Source organism: Eschrichtius robustus, chromosome 14 (genome assembly GCF_028021215.1).
Source record: "Eschrichtius robustus isolate mEscRob2 chromosome 14, mEscRob2.pri, whole genome shotgun sequence".
Taxonomy (NCBI): domain Eukaryota; kingdom Metazoa; phylum Chordata; class Mammalia; order Artiodactyla; family Eschrichtiidae; genus Eschrichtius; species Eschrichtius robustus.
Window position 1 is genome coordinate 99,130,471 of NC_090837.1, and position 19,298 is coordinate 99,149,768.

A 19,298-nucleotide genomic window follows, 5' to 3' on the forward strand; every position below is an offset into this window, starting at 1 on the left:
TCCAGGAGGATCCCACATGCCGCAGAGCAACTAGGCCCGTGAGCCACAACTACTGAGCCTGCGCGTCTGGAGCCTGTGCTCCGCAACAAGAGAGGCCGTGACAGCGAGAGGCCCATGCACCGCGATGAAGAGTGGCCCCCGCTCGCCGCAACTAGAGAAAGCCCTCGCACAGAAACGAAGACCCAACACAGACAAAAATAAATAAATAAATAAATAAAAATTTAAACAATAGTAAATATATATTAAAAAAAAGAAGAGTGAAGGCCAGACCTGATGGCAAAACAACACGGGAAGATGCATCAAGTGGTTCTTTTTTCAACTGAGGTGTAACTGGCGTACAGTATTACATTTGTTTCAAGGTGTGTAACACAATGATTGAATATTTGTATATACTGCGAAACGGCAACGATCGCCACAATACGTCTAGTTAACATTCATCACCAAACATGTTACAAGTTTTTTTCTAGCCATGAGAAGTTTCAAGATTTACTCTCTCAGCGACTATCAAATATGCAACACAGTATTAACTATAATAATAATAATTTCTTCTTAAGTGTACACTTTTGAGGTGTTATTACCCTTAGAACCCTGAGACTTCCTCGGGACCGGAGATTGTATTTCCTAGACTGTTACCAATAAGTACAAGACTTAACGTGAACTCCTCAGAAACATCTGCTGGTGGACGAAGATGGGGCGTGTGACCCAGCCTCCGACACGGGTGTGCTAGGTCACAGGCCGTGGGCAGGTCCGTCTCGCCGTGAGCGGAAAGGTTCTGCTCTCTGGAACAAACCCCCTCTTGTTGATCCTCTCTGTCCCTCAGAATCAGGCCACTTCTCTTTTGAGATGTGAAAGCATGTATTACGCCCGTACGTGCCACGTCCCAGGCGCACAGCTCAGCCATGGTTCCAGCAGCTCCGAGGCCAGCGGGGTCACGCGTCCGGGCAGTGGCTCCCGTAAGGCTTCGCGGGTGGATGGGATCTACGGCTCACGCTGAGCCAGAGCCCGAGGCTGAGAACTGTGGGGAGAGCATGTGGGAGGACTTCCCTGAGGACGTCTGAGGAAAGAAAGACATCTTTGCTGCCCAACTTCCCCATTTCCCGGCAGCCGGCGGCTCATCTCCTTGCCCCTGCGTCAGGGACCTCACGTTTCCTGGGGGCAGTGGGAAGGGCTCTGCAGCCCTCCCATTTCTCCCATTACAGGAAGGAAAAGGGGGGAGAGTTGGGCTAAGAGCTGGAGCTCGTCGGAGGCCCTGGGACCATGGTCTCTGTTCAGGATGGGAGGGTGGGCGGTGAGGCCCCTACAGCGCCCAGGGCTGGGGGGGCAGGCGATGGTGTCTGTCCCCAGAACCAGGTACGTGGTCCAGGTGGCCACGAGTCTAACTCCGTAGCTGCCCGCTCCTTCCCTGGTGGGTGAAATGACGCTAACAACGCGATTCCCGTTAAAGATGATCGTGTGCAAGAGTTCTCGGGAGAACATAGTGTCTGGTACCCGCATGACCTCTATTTGGGGAAAGTCGTCTGGACAAAAATGCCCCCCAAAGAAAGACACACGTTTCATCTATTCCTGGAACCAAAGTGGTCTCGACTGCACATCAGAGGAGATTCAAGGCGTCCAGTGATGACCGAGTGAAACCGCTGGGGAGAACTTAGTGCCGTCACACCCTCCACCCTGTGCCCACACACACACACACGATGAGAGACACGAGAGGATTTAAATTTGCTCTGATTCAAATCTTCAGAGCGAAGAGGAGGCACTCGGGCGGGTCCTGCCCTCTGCTCCTCGCGCCAGGCGGGGCTGCCACACAGCCAGCGACCCTGCACTGGAGCATTGCGGCCGGCAGGGCTGCTGCAGAAAGGGGGCTGTGAAATATTCAAAGCATCACGCAGAGGCCAGCAGCACAGCGGGACAGGACCTGAAGCCCTCCCGGTCCTCACGGAACACGAGTCTTTACTCTTTTCCGGAGCCAAGAAAACCCCGAGTGGGTCCCAGGAGCAAGTGGGAGCCTCCGCCGTCCCCAGCAGACTGACGTCTCCTCTGGCATCAGGAGCTCCTAATGGTGACTCTGTTTTCACATGTCACCCTGGGTGCCAGCTCTTGCTCTCTCTTCATTTCCTGTGTCTCTCAACCACGACAGCACATTTCCGCAAAAGCCACACAACAGGCACTAAGCATAAAAGATGGTAAAACTGAGTTCGACGAAGCAAAAGCCCAAGGACAGAAGCGTGGTGTCCGTGCCACTCCCCCATGGACAGAGGGGGTAGCGTCAGGAGCGCGGACCCCCTCCCATGGAATCCATGCCCCAGGGCACCAAGCGCTGGCGGGAAGGCCGTTTTCGGGACACGGGCCTCTCCAGCGCCGTCTGCCTCTTCCCCATCAGACCCCGTGAGCCCCTGGGAAGAAACACTGGGTCAGGGCCCTCCCCAGGCTCGGGGGGACTTAGAAGAAAGCGCCCCCTCAGAGCCCTTTCTGTTGTAGAAAGTGACTTTTGACTGAAAGCTGTTCCGGGGATGGGTCTTTAGGGACAAATGCCATCAAGTCTGCTTTCCAAACAAATACAGTTTCATGGAGTTAAAGGTTTCCATGTGGATGAAAATCAGCACTTTGGAACAATTTCTCCCCAACGAGCCACTGATATCAATCCCCTTGGAATTTCTGCAGATACACATTTCCCGAAGTGGATGCTCAAAGTGGCCCGGGACATATGGGGGCGGCTCAAAAAATCCTCCTCTGGACAAACGAGGCTGGGAACTAACCAACTTAGTCCAACCCACTTAACCCGGCCGCGTTCACACGTCCAGTGTTTCCACAGCTCGGACGTGGAAGAACCAGGTGTCTCTCTGGACCCCATGGGCACGGCCACTGCCAAGGGCGGGCACAGAAAACGAGGAGGAGGGTCAGCTGGACACTCAGGGCACACGGGGCAGGGAGGGGACATGTTTGGGCTCCACGTGCCACGCCTGGGGCTGATGCACCTCGTGGTGACGGCGGCTTTGCCCTGAAACCTCACCAAGATGCCCTGGTGCTTCCCGGGCACACCCTGCCTGTGGCCACAAGTCCAGGACAGGCCTTCAGGGGTCTACGTCCGCCACACCCCTGACGTCCCCACCCTTCAGCTCTGACAGAAGCAGAGGGTCGGCCTGGAGCCCAGGCCAAACACGGCTCACCTGCCACTGACCACCCACAGAGAATGCTGCCCAGGCCCGGGCGCCCCGAGGTTGGGCAGCCCTGGTGGCATCTCAGCTTGTCACCCGCAGAAAATGGGCTGCACGTCGAGGCTACGGAGAATTTGAAAAATGGACTGTTCATTTCTAGTTTCACGTCACTGTTTTACGAAGACCACAAAGAACAGAGCACAGGGCAGAAAAACCTGGATCCAAACAAGGAAACACGGATCCCCTCTCCATTTGGCGCGTTTCTGTGTGGCCCTAAAATCACTTCTCTCTCTCCACCTCAGTCTCTCTATTATTTCAGCAGGAAAAAAAGAAGAAATCTTGATGTCTCTCTCTCTCCCTCATGTGACCCTTAAGGACAAAAACGTCCATGAGGAACGAGATCTGGCTCCAGCCCAGCCTGGAGCCCGGGCCTCGGGAATCCCTGAATGTCACAAGCCGGCTTCCTTGTCTGTAACCCGGGACTCACCACGCCGGCTCCACAGAGACCTCACATCACAGGAGACGCCAGAGACGGGCCTGGGAAACAGCGCGGTGCCGTACAGAATGCGTCTGCTGTGACTAAAGGTGACAAGAACCAACAACGTCTCAAAGCGTTCTCGCCTCCCTACTGGGAAGGCTGTGCACACGTCTCTGTGTGCATGTACGCATCTGTGTGTGCACGTGCACGTGTGTATGCTTGTGCGCATACATGCGTGTATGCCTGTGTGCGTGTTTGCACATTTGTACACGCGTGTTGTGGTTCATTAATGTGTACGCATGTCTGTGTGTATACACGTGACTTGTGGATCATGCGTACATACATGCCCGTGTATATACGCGTGTCTGTGTGTAAACATGTGTGCACGCGTGTCTTGTGTGTGTCCGTGCCTGTGCGTGCACGTGTGCCTGTGTGTGCACGTGTATGTACACATGTGCACGTGTGCATGCCTAATCGTCTGTCCGTGCGCACACCCGTGTTGGTCCCCGCGGCAAGCGCGGGGGCTGTGGTCCTGAAGACCGGCTCTGACGCCTTCCTCCGGCTGCTTGGCCTCGGTGTGGTACCCAGCTTTGGACCTGCCCTCAGTTTCCACCGTTTGGGGGATGCTTCCACCGATGGTCTGGACCCCGGGAACTCCCTCTGAGTAACCAGTAAGTCATGATAAATCATACGGTGACACTTTAAATCACCACGAAGTCCAGTTTTTAGTAAGAATGCCTACTACGACATTCAGTGAAAAAGCATGAGACAAGAGTAACGCATGGTCTCTGCTGTGCATGAAATAGAAAAAGTAACTGAGAGAAAACACAAGAAAACGGGTTTGTTGGGAGATGAACAATTCCTTTTATTTTATTCTGCCTCTGAGAACGTTTTAGTTTTTATGCAGTGATCACACAGTAATGTGTTACAAAAGGAGAAAGCAAAAGGCCACTTTTGACGCAGGGGCTGGGGAGCACGCACCCTCCCTGGGGACCGTGCGGGGGGCAAGTTCACGTTGAGTGAGAGGCAGAGGGCCAGCTGTGCGGGGACGGGGAGCCGTGGGGGCCGGGTCTGGCCTCTGCACCTGCCCGTGGGCCCAGCAAAGAGATTTCATGTTATTATTTTTTGACCCCCAAGCTCACTCTGACACCCACTCTGCCATGTTGCGTGCGAATGTGAGTCAGGACTCTGGCCCCTCCCACCACTGTCCCCGGGGAGTGAGGCCGGCTGCTGGGCTCCCGCCGGGGCCACACTGGGGCCACACTGGTCCCGCCCGCGCTAGGCTGGGAGCAGCAGATCTGAGGCCTCGGGGCCCCCAGCCAGCGGAGGGGCCCAGACTCTTCGGATTCCAACACACAACAGGGCCCTCGCCCCACGACAGGGCCCTCACACTGCTGCCCCACGAGCCCTCCCCGGGGTCACCGTGGACACAGGAAAAGGAATTACTGTGGCCATAAGCGGACAATCTGCGTCCCTCCCAGAGGCCAATCTGCAGCTGAAAGAGGACAGGACGATATCCCCTGTCCCCAGGGCGCTCGTTTCCTTCCCGGGTCCCCCCACCACGGCACCCTTTGTCCACCATAAACCCCAGTGCCCCCCTAAACGGCCCCGAGGGTTTTCATGCCAACTCTCTGAAGGGCTGTTTATTTGCCTCAAGTACAACCAGCCATGTTGATGACACTCCCAGTTTGGAACAAACATGCTAAACAAACAAAGTTACCCAGGAGAACAGCGTGTTTTTTATTGCAGGAATGGCACACACAGGGCGGCATTCAGAAAGCTGTATTTACCACTAGTTCAATCAAGTCTTTAGTGAGCACCTACTGTGTACCACCATCATACTGGGTATTGGGCATGAGAAGATGAAAAAGACACAACAGCCCATCCAGAGGCCAAAGCATACACACACACACACACACACGAATTGCTGCGGCTCATAAATGCCACAAGGAGGGAGCGTGGAGGCCGAGCCCGGGCCTGGCGTCCACACGAGGAGCCCAGGCTCCCGAAAGCGTTGCCGGCTTCTTCTGAGTCAAACTTAAGTACAGAAAAAGCAGATTGCTTCAAAGAGGATTTAACTTTATAACACAGACCATTTCTGAAACCAGCCCTTCCCACCGCGTGGAAACGTCACCTGGGTGCCCGGGGCGGACAGGCCTGGCTCTGCAAAGCATGAGGCTGCATCTCGAGGCTCGAGGGGCATGAAGCTTTATCAGACACAGGAAGAACCACCTTAGCACCTGCGGGATGCCGGGATCCCACGGCAAACGCGCTTACTAAGTGACAGCGCGCCCTTGGTCTCCGTAAACGTATAATATCATAACCCGTGCTGGGAGGCGGGGAGGCACGTTTAATACCTAATGCTCTAGTGGTTCCCCACCTGAAAGATTTCAAGAGACAATTAGGGAAAATAAAAGCAGAATGGACAGTTACGAAAAGCAAATTGGCGGGTACAGACAAATTGAATTATTCTAATAAGATGTCTCTTTGACAGTTTTCTTCATCAGGCCCAAACCTGACTGCTAATTAAGTTATTCCACTGGAAAGGAGAAGGTGTATCACTTTTTTTTTTTTAAAGAACCACTTTATAACCTTTAGTCCCATTCCTGCTTTGGGCCACAGGGGTGTAAACCTGTAATTAACAACTTCTTTATTGCTTCCTCAATAGTAATTGCCATGTATAGCCTTAAGGTAGTGAGAATAAAATCCGTTCTCCCCCTCCTCCGCTCTCCTCCCCACGTTCAACCGGGCGCCCTGGTTGGTATTCGATCTCGCCAAGATTTCACCTTTCACAAAACCTCGTGCTCACCGGGCAGTTCCTGCACCGTGACCTCCCCTCAAGGCGATCAATACGTCCGCTGTAATAATTCCCTCCTTGCAGAGAAGCCTGGAAAGAAAAGGGGGAAAAGAAAAAACATACAGGCCGGGCTGAGATTAGATTATCAATTATCAGGAAACCGTCTGCCACTTCAAAGGGCCGGGAGCTGGGGAAAGCACAGTTTATCGTGACTGTAAGAGTCCTCAATTATTTCCAAGTCGCCCAGATGTGGAGCAGCACGGGGCCAGGGGGGGCGGGCCTCGATGGGAAAGTGGGGAAGCGGCACTTCCTCTGGAATGCGAGTTGTCGGTCCTGGGTCAGAAGTGACAACACGGGGACACGGGGTGTGCTGGCCGCCAGCACCTCCGCCCAGCCACTCACGTCCACTCGGGGCCGGTACTTCTTCAAGGACACTAGGACGCTCTCACCCCCTCCCTGAAACTCCAGCTTCCACGCTGGTCAACAGATGGCAAAGAGCAGGTCCAAGGATGCCGCCGCCACGGTCCACAAAGCTGCAGGGCCTACGGCCTGGAGGACACAGGCGACAGGGACACACCAGCCTGGAAGCAGAGCGTCAGGGACTGACATCACTCTCTGATTAGAATTCGGGGGACTTTTTTGGGTTTTGCTTATTTGGGGCTTTTTCCAGTGGGATTACTGAGACCTTGATTTGACCCACGGTGTCTTAGAACTAACCAGAACAATGGAAAATTAATGTAATGTTTATCAATACAGAGAAAAGTCCTCTGGCTAAAAAGATACCAAATAAAAAACAATTAAGTTCTCCTGCGGTCACGGGGCTGGTTAATGAACAGCCCTTGCTGTGTGCTGAGCACCAGCGTGGAATTCCTTCCACAGCTGCTGCCAGCCGGCCCGGCCTCCGCTTCCCCGAGCCCACCTGCTCTGGAGGGCGAGCCGTCCACACTCCGCAGGGCCCGGCCCTGCCGCCCAGTCGGAACCCGGTCTGAGTTGGTGAAAACGGGACACCACAAGCAGCAAGCCCTGCTCCTCGCTGGCTTGTGTGTGTCTGGGGCAGGCGGTGGGGGAGGGGCGTTCAGAGGGGCAGCACCTCTCCTCCCAACAGAGAAGAGCCAGCTTTCCGTTGCCCTCCCCCATTTTAATCTTCACGGACTCCAATTCCCAAATTACTATTTTTTAGGGCACAGCCTCTGAGAGAGAGCGCCCTGCATGTTCTTATTTCATCATTTGTTTCCAGCTTTTAAATCCACTGTGTGTGTCATGTAGCTTGAATAAATGAAATATGTAGAACCTTCCTTTCTCATTTTATTTTTGAGTTGGGGGAAGGATCTCTATCTATGGGGGGGGAAAAAAACACACAATTATTTCTAAAAACTGAGAAAGGATAAAGCAATATTCTTTTTAAGATCAGCCACAATCCCAACCTCCAGGGGCAATCCACGTAACACTTGGTCATATTTCAATCTTCTCCCCAGTTATTTTTATATTTTGACATCATATGGTTCTTATCATTTTAACTCTACTTTCTTCAAAAAACTTAAACATTTTCCATGTCCTTGAAAGCTCTACAGATAACTTTAAAGACACCGCAATAGTCCGTCGTATAGCAAGTAGTGGTTAGAGACACTCAGTACTACCTTGCGTCAGTCACCCCAGGAGGTGGCCGCTGTCCTGGGCCTTTCTGTGATCTGATCGCGGGTCTTCGCAAGGACCCGATGGTCCCCGTGTTACAGATGACAGACTGTGGAGCAAAGATGCCTCGTCCAAGATCTCGCGGTAAGTAACCAAGATGCCTGCAGGGGCTTACGGTTCCCAAGCCAGCTCTCACCCTCCATCCTCAGCCCGGAGCCGGCTCCACCCTTTCACTCTGTTTGAACATCGAAATTGTTTCCAGTTTTTCCACGGCGCAGATCTCATTTTCATGTGTCCAACTTCTTCCCGCTACCCAAAACGTATCCAGAACCATAGAGAGGTAGCGCCAAGTTGATTTGTTTTACTTCCTTTCTTGTTTCCCGTTGCAACAGTGAACTGGCAGTGCAGTGGGTGGGACCCAGGTGGGAGAGAAAAACAGAAGCAAGGAACCTAGACGGTCTATAAAACAGAGAACCACAAAAACAAACAAACAAACAACACAGAGTCCTTGAACTGACCAAGGCTGTGACCTGGGCGTCAGGGAGAGACCAGTCTGGCCTTCTGCAAGTTGTAAATTAACTGCTACACCAGGCCCAGGAGGGGACAGAACCACCTGTGACTTCGGGGCAGAAAGGGCCACTCGGACCTCTTGCCTCTGCCTGCCTGGGGGCTGCAGCGTCTGTGCCGTCAGAACAACGTGCTGGCAGAGATGGTTCCAGACGATGCTGCCTATCTATAGCTCAGGTTTCCAGAAGGGCCAACCAACCCAGAGGAAAATAAAGGGCAGACGTCACTCTGGAAACCAACCCTCGGCCGTGTGTCTGGAGGCCACGGCCGCCAGGAAGCCCCTCACGGGCGGGCGGGCGGGCGTCCACATCATCAGAGCCGCGATTTAATGGCTACCCGTCGACATCCTTGTTAGCATTTCAAGAAAAAGCATTCAAGCGAATGGATTTCCCTCCACACTTTAAAACTGACGACAAGGCAGCACAGAGATGCGCCTGTGTTTTCTGAACAGACGCGCTGAGCATCCTTCCCTGGCCTGGCAGCCCGTCTGGCATCTTCGTAATCCAAACCACTAAAACTTCTTACAAAACTAAAGCTCAGCTCCCTCTTTTGCGACGACTTTCTTTTTTTGCTACCTTTTAATGAGCCAAATTGCTAGTCCAGACATGCTAGAAAAGGAGCAAGTGCCAAGTGGAGAGACGCTTGGCTTTTATGTGTGTGCCTCTTTGAGATAAAATAAAATGATACGTAATCTTGAGTTATGTCATGATGCAAAACGCTGTGGTTTCCTGGAAAATGTGGAGCTAATCAGTTATTCATTTAGGAATTAACTAGAGCATCAGTTGTCAGATTAAACTCCTTTAAAATTCCCAGTTTCCCTTTCAGGGTGTTAACACTCCAAGTATACTGAGTCCTTTGTGTATATTTAAGCAGGAAAGAGGAGAAGGCTTTCTCATGCGCAAACGGAAAAAGAAAACAAAAGTATCCTTTGCTGCTGTTGTCCAGCCCTCACTTGGTGATTTGCCGCAGTGGCTCAGATTCAAAGCCGCAGAGACACACTCGGCCACATGTGTGTCCAACAGGCAGAACCGACAACTGCCCCAAACGCCAGAGGCGGATGTCAGTGGGGGATTGTGCCCTCCTCGGCGTCATTCTTTCCCGTGTCTGCCCCCAAAGCCAGTTAATCGCCGCGTCCACCCCTCCAATTCCCCACCCCACTTTCTCCGCACACTGTAAACTGTAAACATGCTTCCTTGATGAGCTTCGTTGCTTCAAAACAGCCAGTCTTAGCCCAGTATTGTCTTGAAATACATAATCTAGAAACTGTAAAAGATCACACTACTTATTTTTGGCAAAGATGTTGCACAATTTTCTATCGCTACCCATGCAATAGCTATGTCTACACAGGTATTTTATGTGGCTTCATATGCATTTGCATCAGGTGAGGACCACGGATTTTCCTTTTCTGTCTCCATTTACTTGGTTTGGCCGTGTGTCCTGAGTGTCTTCTAGAGGCCACGTGTGCAGGTGAGAGGAGGACACTGGCAGCTGGGAGCTGCCTGAGTGAAACCAGGGGGACCAGGCATAGGTTTTGATTCCATGACTTAGTATACACTCAAGAACTGCGGATAAAGATTTCAACTTTAAAAAAAAAAAAAACGGTTTAAAGCGGCTGGAAACATTTTAGAAATTTCTGTACTTTTTCTTCTTCCCCCACGTATTTAGTTTGGTATTTTTAAAACTTTGTAGTATCTATCATGTTTTGTCTAGATGCTTTTAAAGAAAGAATTTCTTCCCAGGTTTGTGAGCCTTTTGAGGGAAGCCTAGCTGTGTTTCTCCATTTGTGTGGGTGGTGCCGTAAACGTTCCTTTTTTATTCAAATCTCCCTGGGATCGAGTAAAGCTCTGAAGCCACTGGCAAAGAAGTAGTAACAGATGTGACTGGCCGTAAGGGGTCAACATGAGAAACAGGAGTTCGAGCTAAGGCTTTTTAATATAAATAATAATTCGCACTTGCTGAGAGCAACTGGGTTAAAACAGTCATTATATACGACACACAAAGGTAAAAACCTGGGAATGAAGGCTTAGTTTTGTAAATCATCCTAGAAAGTTCTAGCATATAGAACAAGTCACGTACAAAGTTTATCCATCTAAGTATACGGTGAATATTCATATGTATTTGCCAGCGTGTCATTGATGACCAAATACTGGTAGTTCTTTTTCCAATCAGTGGTCACTGGCATCACAGGGACACTTACATGGATAGGAGATCTGGGCCTGACAAAGTGGTAAATGTTCTCTTTGTGGATATTATTTTCCTTCCTGGAGCTAATAATTCACATCATTTTGACGTGGTAAGCATTCCTAATACTGAAAGTTAAATCAGAACCCATTGGGTTGGGAACCAGAGTGCCATAGACAGAATCAATTTTCTCAGTGTTAAAAGACCGCCACTGCTTAATGCATGTTATCCGAGCATGTCTCATGTCTACCACAAAAATACCACATTTTATATTACTTATAAGATATGACTGTATTCACAGTAACCAAGACATGGAAACAACCTAAATGTCCATCGACAGATGAATGGATGAAGAAGATGTGGTTCATGTATACAATGGAATACTACTCAGCCATAAAAAGAATGAAATAATGCCATTCAGGGCAACATGGGTGGACCCAGAGATGATCATACTAAGTGAAGTAAGCCAGACAGAGAAAGACAAATACCATATGATATCACGTATATGTGGAATCTAAAATATGACACTAATGAACCTATCTACAAAACAGAAACAGACTCACAGACAGAGAGAACAGACTGGTGAAGGGAGGGTTGGGGAGGGATGGATTGGGAGTTTGGGGTTAGCAGGTGCAAACCAGTATATAATGAATGGATAAACAACAAGGTCCTACTGTACAGCACAGGGCACTGTATACAATTTCCTGTGATAAACCATAATGGAAAAGAATATAAAAAAGAATGTCTATATGTGTATAACTGAGTCACTTGGCCGTACAGCAGTAATTAACACAACATTGTAAATCAAACATACTTCAATATAAAAATAAATTAATAAAAAAAGATATGATTGTGAAGCAACGAGACTAACAGGTTTAAACAAATGCACTGATTTAAATATGCAAACGCACAGTTATCCGGGAAGCCGGGTGGTCTTTCTGTTTCTCTCCTCTAACCAAAGCCTCCCCAGGGAGCCTGCTTCCCAGTGAGTCGTCTTCAGAGCCACCGGAAACCAGCCTCCTCTCTCACGGCTGCCCTGGATTTGGCCCAAGTGGTCCCGCAGCCTCAAGGCACCCTGCTCATCACAGCTGGTCCTGGGTGCCTCTCCGCTCACACAGCGTGACACTCGGCCCACGGGGCTCTGCCCGCAGCGATGGGCAGCGGGGCAGCTCTGCATTCAGATCGTATCCTTGAGCAACGGAAATTTCTTTTGACCAAATGTACAACCAGGCTCAGAAGTGACTGTTCCGAAGAAGGCTCTATTTGGATGCATAAATTCTATGTTTGTTAAGTAAACCTGTCTCTTTCTCGTCATACCTTCCATGCCTTCAGAAAGCCTGTACGGCAGAGTGAGTATTTCATCCTAATTTCAAGATTTAAATTACTACTGTTATGAATACAACATTTTTACTGGTTTTATTATTAATGATGAAAACAGCAGCTAATATTGAATAACACACTAAAGCGCTGTCCACACGTCCCCTCACTCTGTCTTCACAACGACCCCGTGAGACAGGAATCCCAATTCCCCCCACTTTTCACAGGAGAAAACTGAGCACAGAGGCGCCTGGACGCCCCACTCTGACGTGAGCAGGGGAAGCGGGGAGGCCATCCGGGACACGGACCCACCAGAGGCTCAGAACCCATGGGAAGGAGCAGCCCGTGGTGGGCAGCCCCGCCAGGGTCACACCACCTCCCGGCCACGGCCTCGCGGGCCAGCAGATGGCACAGGGTGTTGGTGGGCTCTCCTGGGCCCCTGCCGAGCTGCAGGAGGCCTCTGGTCCCCAGGGAATGAGACACTCATGGGGCGCAGGGGCCGAAGCCTCTGTCTACACCCAAGTTCTGCAAGCTCAGCTCAGCCGATGGAGCCAGCCAGCCCCCAAGGACCCCGGGTGCCCGTGGGAGACCAGACGCCCTGGGACCCTGTGCTCGTCTGTGAGGCAGCATGACGGCCACAGCAGCCAAGACACACGCGCCTCACAACCGCCCTTAGGGCTCAGGGCCTCCCGGCGCCTGTGGGCTGATGACCGGCCTTGGAGCCAGAGAGCCGGTTCCCGTCCCACCCACTCACCAGGCAGCAGCACCCCGAGTCCCCGAGTCCCCGAGTCCCGGCGGCAGAATGAGGTTAACGCGGATCGCCCACCTCCCAGCGCTGCCGGGCCAGGGGAGGAGCGATGCACGTACGGGAGCCCCACAGAGCCTGTCGGTTGTGGGTCCTCGGAAGACGGCCGTCCCCAGACCGCAGTCCTTTAGCAGTTGTCCAGATCACGCTACGCTGAACTCTGACAGTTACGGGGTAGGAGAGCGCGACTTTTATTCATTCAACAAACAACTGAAACACAAAAAGTGTGTTTGACACCGGAATAGTCCCCGAATCAGCACTCTCCTCACAGAGATTCAGATGCTCGGCCCCAGGAGACCCGACTTGACTTCTTACAATGAAACACTTCGGTCTTCAGGCAGCTCAGTCAAATCCCTTTACAACAAACCCTATGCAGGACCGCTCTACAGAAGGAAAGGGCAACCTATTCCCAGCAGAGGCCGCGCTGGCTTCGAACAGGATTTGGCGCGGCTACGTTTCACAGGCACCAAGGACGCTGAGCCCTTGGGGTTTTGCCAGGGGGTGGCGGTTATTTGTTTGGTTTTTGAAAGATCTTAACCTACATAAGGCTTGGGAAATCAAGAGCCTGAGAGAGAAACTAGAGAAAGCTGTGGACCCACAGTGACGGCGTCAGCTCCGTTAACGGGTCTATTAACTGGTGATGTAAACAGCCAGGCAGCCCAAGGGTGGCCGCCACCCCCGGAGCACGTGTGTTTGGGCCGAGCCGGGACCTCAGCGGGGGCGGCGGAGGTCCCTGCCTGAGCCCTGCCGGAGGCTCGGGGACAGGCTGCTCCGAAGAGACTCACAAATGTGAGTCAGGCCTCCCTTTATTGAGTGCCAAGTGATAATAAGCACAAAAGCTTCCCGATTCTAACTCGTGGGAGAAAGGGCTCTAAACTCTCATTCAGAAGACCGCGCTCCGGGTCTTCTACCAGAAGCAATCCCCCCAACCGTGGCACGTCCCCCTACCAGGTAGCAGTTACCTTATCTGTGAAATGAAAATAACTACGCGAAGTGTAAAGCCCAAGGCAGACCCAGGCCCTCGCGGCCGGAGGGTCCAGGGCTGCCCAGACCCTGCTGGGCTCCTTCCTGGGCCTCCCATCCCAGGACACTTCCTGCGGCCTTGCTTTCAGTCAGAGGTCAATTCTCACTTAGCTGCCGCTGAGAACACACCCAAAGCTTTTCTTCCCAGAGTTTACACACTTTTCCCAGAAGCTCTTGTTTTTTGTTTTTAAGGCTAAAAAGCCTTCAGGTTTCAAATAAATTAATACCTGAAGAAATGATTCCAATAATAAGCAGGGCATACTTTCAGTTCAATTTAACAAATTTCAAGGAGCGTTGTCTATACAGGGATGTACATATTTCAGGAGACGATAAGAAAGGGCAACGCTTTCTGCCTGCAGTGAGTTTGCGATTTAGGGAAAAGCAGCAGGGGTTGGGGAAGCCAAGATAACACACACGCGAGAGGCAGAGGGAGATAAATGCCCTGAAAGGAGGAGGAAGAGGACACCCGGAGGATTCGGAGGCTCACGAGTCACATCCAGCCAGAAAACGCAGCAAGTGTGGACAGGGGTCCGCCTGTGCCGAGGGGTCCGCCTGTGCCGAGGGGCCTGAAAGCGGGAGAGGCTTCCTAAGTAGAGGATGGAGGAGACCAAGGCCCCGCAGGCGACACGAGGCTCCCCAGCTCCACCCACCCTGCTGGCCACGCGGGTCATGCCAGGAATGCTCCTAGCGACAGCAACTCAGGTAGGAAAACAGGGGAGGCAGCAAAGGCGAGAAGCCTCTGAAATCAAAGGTGAATGCAAAGCGCAGAGAGCAAGACTCTGTTAAGACGCTCTCCTCGTCACACGGGCGCCCCCGAAGCATTGACTTAGAAACTGATGTGCTTCCATACGACCAGTTTTCTCAAAGAATTTCCAAGGAAGCCCCTGATTTCGTTCCACTTTCTTAGTTATTTCACGTGGAAGGGCAGAGGCTCCAGGGCGCCATCCCAGGAACTCATCACCTGCACTGAAATCCTCGGTTCTCTATTTTACGTCCACCTCAGCAGAACATCAGAAGTTATTCATGCTGCACCTGTGAATGCTAAGTGGTACACGATTTGCAAATGTCTGGGCATTGTGCAAATATTTGGCCTCACTGTGAGCAATCTTGAAAGGTGCTCCATTAATCCCCAGGTCCTGATCAGGACGATCCCAGGAGCGATGCCACCATTTGCAGCAGGAATTGTGGAGCTTTGTCATAAGAGGTGTCTGGTTTAGAATTCAGCTTAACTCGGAAAACACGCATCTACATGGAGTAACAAAGGCAAGCAAGGAAAACTAATGGCAAGCATGCAAAATGACAAGGGAGCTTGTACCTCTAGAGTGGAAAAGGTTCTAAAGTATTTTCGCTGCAATTTGCATTGTAGTTTATAAGATTTATCAGTTCTCGTTCAGGTCTCCAAAAATACAATGGAGAACTTGATATTAATTGGAACATTGATAATGCATTTCTAAGCTAAATGATGTCCCTGGGATTTCAAAGGAAATTTCAGAAGTGCATGGCTGAAGTGCTCCACGTAACCAGACATGCCGAGCCCTTCATCAGGAATTCATTTGAATGGATTTTTCCTTCACCACGTGCATGGGCACTCTGTAAATTGGTGGATAAAGCAAATGCATTTGTGTAAACTGGTTTGATTAGCACCTCTTGCCCTTCCAAATGAGGGAATAACATTCTGTAATTCTCTAACAGAAGCTATTTCAATCAGGTCTATTCAATATGCACTGCATCCCTTAAAGATTCCAGTTTTATTAAAAGCCAAACAATTACATAACCCAGGACATTCCACAAACGAGAAGGAATCGTTAGTTTCCTTCTTCGCAGAGGCTGTGAATCACTGGAAATTTACCCCCCAAAGCGATGAAATATCAACAGCATCCAATTCTGGGCATTATCTCACCCCGAGTGCAGACACTCCTCAAGGCACTGAGCCCCAGCCTGCCCTCTCTCACTTTTACCTTCTGTTGGGTTACATTCAGCCTCAAGCTTTCACGAGTTCTCTGAGAAGACGGACCTTGTCCGAAGCGTCCCTGGAGTGGCCCCAACAGGACCACAGCACGAAGGGTCAGGTCAGGACTGCGGCTCACCTGGCTGCCATGGCAGCAGCACCTCCAGCTCAGGTTGGAGCTCTTCCTTTGCCCTCTGTGCCCACAGCCAGGGAGGTGTGGGCCCGGGACAAGGGGCCCACTTCTCCCACGGTCACCGAATGTCAAAGTCTGAGGCTTGGGGACCATGAGAAAGCTCTTGGGTCTGAGTTCAGTCCAGATGATACGTCCAGGTTCCTGCCATCCTTGCCCACATGGCCCATCTGTCTGTCCTTCCCAACTGCCTGTCTGGCCGACTTCAGGCCCTGACACCAGGTGCAGAAGGAACGGCCCTTTTTTTTTTAACGTGATAATCCATTTATTTATTTATTTATTTATTTATGGCTGTGTTGGGTCTTCGTTTCTGTGCGAGGGCTTTCTCTAGTTATGGCAAGTGGGGACCACTCTTCATCGCAGTGCGCCGGCCTCTCACTATCGCGGCCTCTCTTGTTGCGGAGCACAGGCTCCAGACGCGCAGGCTCAGTAGTTGTGGCTCACGGGCCCAGTCGCTTCGCGGCATGTGGGATCTTCCCAGACCAGGGCTCGAACCCGTGTCCTCTGCATTGGCAGGCAGACTCTCAACCACTGCGCCGCCAGGGAAGCCCAGAACGGCCCTTTTTGACAGCGTCTTACCAGCTCCACAAGTGCTGAAGGCCAAGCCCCGTAAAATAGCCCCTTATTATAGATCCCTCGCAGCGGTTCTAACTCTCTGCTTGGACCCTGACACACGTATTACTGAGAGGCAAAACCTGGGAGTGGACCAAATGCCCTTCAGCTAGGAGAAGGGCTGAGTACTTCCTGCTGTATCTACATTAGGAAGTACACAGAACCTCAAGAGGGAACGAACTGCAGCAAATCACCACAATGGGGTGAATTGTGTCATCACAACGTTGAACCAAGAAGCCAGACCAAAAAAACGCAGACTCCGTGAGTCACCATGTTTGGTCCCAAAACCACAGAACTGAGGCAGACCATTAGAAGTTGGGACAGCGCTTACCTTTCAGGAGAAAGAAGATCAGGACCAAGCTCTAGTGCGGTTTCTGTGATCCCCTTCTCTGTCTCGGCGGTCATTAAATGGACCTGAACTTTTGGACAATTTACTGAACTGTGCTTTTACGTTTTGCTCACTTTTCTGTATGCATGTTATTCTTCAAATGAAAAAAATTAGTGCAAACAGAAAACAAAAACAAAACCCTGTGAGGTGGTGGACCCCGTATGGATGGAGCTCTGCCCCCCGCAGGGCAGAGGTGTGGAGGGAAGGGAGCGGAGATGCCTTCCCGGTGCCCCTGTCCTGGTGTGATTTGGATTATCTTCCCTGAACTTACTCCTGCTCTGCCATCTTCCTTCTCAGTTTTCTTCAGCGTCTGATACACTATGAATTTGTCAAAACAAGCATTCATCTTACTGTTTTATATAATCCAAATAGCAGCCCCAGTCACGTGAAATACACAAGGAGTGAGAGAATAAATACCAATATTTCTCGTACTTAGAATGGAATTTCCTGCTTCATTCAGATTCATGCTACCTGAATTACCATTTCTTGGAGTGTTAGAAAACTGTACAACAGACCTTACACAGAGCGCTCAGGAGGCGTGTGTGAACACAGCTGCGGCATCAGAGCTCTGGTGGTGGACGGCGCCCAGCGAGCCTGCTCTGGGGGCCAGACAGACAGTGGCCTGTGGGCTAGGACACCTCCCCCCAGGGCTCGCTTTCTTTCCAATGTATTCTATTGCTAATTATACTAATATAGCTAAGAAGAAACATCATATAAACACCTCCAGAAGTGCTAAAGGCCTTTGACAAAATTCAACCATCATTCTTAATGGAAACACTCAATGAAACACACATAGGTGGGTATTTCCGCAACATGATTAAATACATCTTAACCCAAATGCCAACATCATGCTTTTTTAATAAAAATGGTATGTATTTAAGGTGTACCACATGATGTTTTGATATATGTATACAGTGTGAAATGACTACTACAGTCAAGCTAATTAACACTTATCATCTCACATAATTACCATTGTGTGCGTGCGTGTGTGTGCGTGTGCGTGTGTGTGGTGAAAACACTTAAGATCTACGCTCTTAGCAAATTTCAAATACGGTATTGTGCCACCATGCTATACATTAGACTCTAGAATTCATCCGTCCCGTGTAACTGAAACACTGTGCCCTTTCACCAGCATCTCCCCACTTGCCCTCCCCCGACCCCTGGTAACCACTGTTCTCTGCTTCTATGAGTTTGACTTTCTTAGATTCCACTTTGAGATTACCCAGTATTTTTCTTCTGTGTCTGGCTTATTTCACTGAGCATATTCACAATAGCCAAGATATGGAAACAACCTAAATGTCCATCAATGGATGAATGGATAAAGAAACTGTGGTAGATAGATAGATACATAGAGAGATAGATAGAGAGATAGACAGATGGAATAGAATATTATTCATCCTAAAAACAGAAGGCAATCCTGCCATTTTCGACCACAGGGATGAACCTGGAGCACGTTATACTAAGTAAGCAGTTTTGGAGCCAAGCTTCGTCATGAGGGTAGACGTGTGGTGACTGCAGAAAGCGCTACTGAGGATTGAGTAGGGGAATGATAGCAAAAGCACCTTAGAAAGTGCTTTCCGAATGCAAGGGGTTATTGTTGGTAAAACTCAGCCCCCAGCCCGTAACCCACCGGCTCCCAGCGAAGCGGGGAAGAAGACGGGTTCCCCCCGGCCCTGTCCAGCTGTGACGTAATTCCCCGTGTGCTTCTCATCAAACTTCCCGTTTACACAGGACTTCTCAGGTGCAGTTGTGACCTGGGGCACACAACGTCCTCTGGCCCTTCTCAAAAGGCGTCATTACTTTAGGAAAATCAAAAAGTCACAAGAAAGAAAGATAATAGAGACAGGAAGATCAGGGGCTGCTTAGAACAGGGAGCTGGTAATCAAATCACTGCAATGTCATTAACACAGACGGTTACTCCAACTTCAAGATTGTATCATGTCTTCTTGATCCATATTCACTTTTTTATACTTAAAAAAAAACTAGAATAAAACCCCAATAGTAGCATCATTCATAATAGCCTAAATGTGGAAACAACCCAAATGCCACCAGCTCACGAATGGATGGTGGAATGTCCATATGACGGAGCATTCTTCACCAAAGAATAAAAAGGAATGAAGTGCTGATAAATGCTACCAAGTGGATGAACTTTGAAAACATTGTGCTGAGCAGAAATCAGCCCCAAAAGGTCACATATGATATGATTCC